At 43.5% G+C, this 4,380-nt stretch overlaps 1 pseudogene; it reads left to right on the top strand.

Annotated features, from left to right (window-relative positions):
* Positions 1 to 453: 453 nt before the first annotated feature.
* Positions 454 to 2,314, top strand: LOC129675416 (tubulin beta chain-like; annotated as a pseudogene).
* Positions 2,315 to 4,380: the final 2,066 nt, after the last annotated feature.

Here is a 4,380-nt window from a genome sequence, read left to right as displayed (position 1 = left end):
TGTGCTTGGCCTCAAATTTACTCTAATAATCTAATCTAATCTTCTAATCTTCTGGCTCCTGATCATTCTGTCTTCACCTGTGCTTAGTTTGTTCTCTCTCCAACCTCTCTCTCTGTAAAACTCTCTTGGTAAAAACTGGCTCTGAATTCCATGAAATGAACTGTCATGAACTCATCTCCACTGCACTGCCTCTCAACTCACTGACTCTCTACTGCCTGAACAGAACTGACTAGAACTCAGAGATCTGCATGCCTCTCTCTCCTGAGTGCTGGAATTAAAGGCATGTACCAAGATGACTGAACATAAGCTTTTCTTTACTTGAAATTTGCTCTATTCCAGGCTGACCTTGAGCTCAGAGACCTGCTTGCCTGTCTCCTGAGATAAAAGGCATGTGTGTATTCCGTGTTGCTGGATTAAAATCTGATGTTTCTACAACTACAGAGTCACATAACAATGCATTTTACAGAACACAACTCCATCACTATGGTGCGTACCACTGTAGCTAGGTAAATAAACTTTAAACATATTTTTAAATACCTACTTGCCTTCATGTTTCTCCCTTTACTAATTAAACATTATGACATCCAAATCAAACTTATTCTAAGTTAAAATCCTCCAAAAGAGCTCCTTCTATATTTGCCTAAAAGTGTCTATGGAGAAGATATGACAAGGGACCACTGAGATGGTTTACTGGTTAAAGGCACTTGACACCAAGCCTTATGACCTGAATTCAATCCCTTGATCCTCAAAATCCACCTGGTAGAAGGATAGAATTGACTTCTGCAAGGTGACCTCCACAACTGGTAACCTCCACAAGTGCAAGATGTGACCTGTGTGTATGCACACAGACATGCATACATATATATACATACATACACATACACGTACATAAATGTAAATTGTGTGTGAGACCAAACTGGCCACACATAACTGAGTGATGAATAAAGACAGCTTAAATATGAGGAAAACAGTTTAACAAAGCTATGTCAAAAAATATTATTGCTATAGTTATTCATTTTTTACATTGACCTGCACCTTAAAACCCAGTTTTTTTTTAACAAAAACTGGGTGGGTAAAAAAAATTATAAACTGGAAAGTAAACCAATCAGCTCAAATAAGGTAATCAAAGACGCGGTTTTTACTTCTCAACAATTAGAGAAATATAATTAAAGGGATGCTCTGGGAATCAAAAGCTTAGAGAGCAGGAGGTATACTGGAACAAAGTACAATGACATCTCTGTGTGTGCAAGATTCTAAATAAGGATGGAATCAAATAAGACCTGTATTTCAAAACAATGGAAATGTAAAGAAATATAGAAACAGAACATGAAACAAGATAAAAGAGACTAAACACAAAAAATCTGAATCAAAGGGATTCAGACTGAATGCAAAGCTGCTATTTTAAAAAGATCCATTCAATGCCAAGTGGTGGGGGTAAGATAAAAGGAAAGTGGGTGCTGGAGAGTTGGCTCAGTGGGGAAGAGCACTGTCTACTCTTCCAAATGTCTCGGATTCAATTCTCAGCACCCACATGACAGCTCACCACACCAACCTACAGGGACCTGAACCACCTTGAGTCGGCCAGCATGAGCGGCATCACCACCTGCCCCGCTTCCCAGGCCAGCTCAAGGCTGACCTCCGCAAGCTGGCCATCGACCTGGTGCCCTTCCCGAGTCTCCACATCTTCATGCCTGGCTTTGCCGCTCTCACCAGCAGCGGAAGCCAGCAGTACCGGGGCCTCACTGTGCCTGAACTCACCCAGCAGATCTTCAATGCCAAGAAGATCTGATGATGGCCACCTGTGACCCGCGCCAAGGCCGGTTCCTCACCCTGGCAGCTGCCTTCCGTGGACAGATGTCCATGAAGGAAGTGGACGAGCAGCTGCTCAGTGTGCAGAACAAGGAGAGCAGTTACTTCTTGGAGTTGGTCCCCAACAACGGCTGTCTGTGACACCCCTCCGCACGGTCTCAAGATGGCAGTCACCTTCACCGGAAACAGCAGTGCCATCCAGGAGCTGCTCAAGAGCATCTTAGAACAGTTGCTGGCCACGTTCCACCGGAAAGCCTTCCTCCACTAGTACTCGGGCGAGGGCATGGACGAGATGGAGTTCACCAAAGCCAGGAGCTACATGAATTACCTCGTTCCCAAGTATCAACAGTACCTGGATGCCACTGTGGAGGAGGAAGAAGATTTGGGGGAGGAAGCAGAAGGAGGGCCTAAGGCAGAGAGTTCCGAGTCACCTCAGGCTGCTAATTTCCCTCTGCTTTCTACCCCTGCTCATTTTCCTCCTTCAGAGTTTCACTTTTCAGTCTCTGTACTGTTTTTTTAATTTGTTTTTCTTTCATTGCATGTTTAATGGTGTCTGGCTCATAGTAGGCACTCAATAAATATTTGTTTGTGGAATATCTCTTTTCTCTTTCCACTCTGGCAAAACTAGATTCCTACTGAAAGACCCCTGCCTCACCCTAAGTTAAACATAGCTAATGCCATTTTGTGGGACACCACTGTTTTGTAAAACTCTATAGGCTAGATGGGAAACTGAAAAATTACTAAGAAACCCAGCTGTGTCACCCACTTGGGATATCTGCGGTCAGGCTGCCCCAGTCGAGCTAAAAACAGTTTGTGTTAATCACCCTCATGGATATCTGTGAGACTGTTCCAGTTAAGATAAGGGTCCTAAGGAAAACAACAGGTGGCGGGCCATGTCAAGGGGTCATCATGACCCCTTGACCACCCAGTTCCTGGAATCTTGGTGTCCCTGCCAAACTTTGACGCAAACCGTGGTCTCATGTAAATGTACCAATCAGCCCCCTGTAACCATGCTTCTCGCTTCTGTACCCGTGCTTCTGCTCTAAAACCCTATAAAAACCCCAGCTTTCCACCCAGAGGGCGCGCAAGTCCTCCGAGTGACTCTGCTGCCCCGGGTACCCGTGTATCAAAATAAAAGCCTCTTGCTGTTTGCATCCGAATGCCTGGCCTCGTTGTTCCTTGGGAGGGGGTCTCTCAGACGAAAGATACCCTCCGGGGGTCTTTCACTGCCATTCTGTGCTTTGCCTCCTTATTTCTTCCTGGTAACTGTTCTTCATTAACTGTCCAGTTAACACTCTTCCAACATCTTCTCTAAGAAACTGAGTTCTGTTCCAGACCCTATATAGAACCAGCCCCCAGCACTAAGAACCCAGACAGTAGCTGCCACTGTAAAAAGCTAAGTAATAGATGGGGAAAGGAGGGTAGAGGGTTAATAAGTAGAGATCACTAGGAAGAGAGGGGTGGGGTTTTCTAGTCAAGGCCATTTAGAGGACAATCCACTGAGGCTTTCAGTCAACGGGTTTTTGTTTAGTTTTGTTTTTTCCTTCTTCATCTCTTATCCTCATGATAGGAATTAACAGTACTATCTCCATTGATAGCCTCCCAGCTGTCTGGAGCCAAAGCTGCCATTGGGGCTGTCTTGCCCCCATTGTTCCTCCCTTCTCCAAGAGATGACGGAAAGTGGGTGGTGGTGGGCAGAGCCTTGGTCTCTGAATGTCCAGAAACTACCCAATCCACTTAACCTCTAAAGTTGGAAAGATATGCTGCCACCTGACGTTCGGGAGACTCCCCAGAGGGGAGGTGACATCTTTGTTTCTGCCATTTTCCTCCTGCCCTTGGATTGGTCATACCTTTTCTACCTTTCTATTTTGTGTTGAACTTGCTGCTTTTTTCATATTAAAAAGATGACATTGCCCCAAGACCCCCAAAAAGAAAGAAAGAAAGAAAGAAAGAAAGAAAGAAAGAAAGAAAGAGGAATTATTTGGGGGAAAAAAAGCATTAAAGCAAGTTAAGGATAAGCATGAGGAAGAGACTAATGAAAAAGGACAGGAAGAAAACTGGAACCATGCCTGTAATCCCAGCAAACAGGAGGCAAAGGCAGATGGAGCTCTATGAGTTCAAGACCAGCCCAGTCTACAAAGTGAGTCCAGGATACCCAAGACTATGCAGAGAAACCATGTCTAAAAAAAAAACCCACAAAAAGAAAAAAGAAAGAGAAAAAAGATGAAAAGAAAGCTGAAAAGATTAAAGTTGATACATAAGCCCCAAAAGATGGCTTTCTGAAAGAACCATTGACAACTTTCTTTCTTTAATAATTTAATAGATGCATACAATGTTTTTACAGCATATTCACCCCTACTACCTCTTCCCACCACCTCTGGAATCCCACACATATTTAATTTTGTGTCTTTTTTTAATAATCCACTGGATACAATTGATGTTCCCTACATGCCATGGGTTTGGGACAATCTCTTAGAGACCCATTCTCTCAAAAAAAAATTTTGAAACATTTAATAAAAAATATACTACACACACACAAATATCTGATCAATTACTCGCAAATTTCTACCT

This window comes from Psammomys obesus, unplaced genomic scaffold (assembly GCF_907164565.1).
Source record: "Psammomys obesus unplaced genomic scaffold, mPsaObe1.curated_primary_1811, whole genome shotgun sequence".
Lineage (NCBI taxonomy): Eukaryota > Metazoa > Chordata > Mammalia > Rodentia > Muridae > Psammomys > Psammomys obesus.
This window is presented reverse-complemented; position numbering and strand designations above follow the sequence as displayed.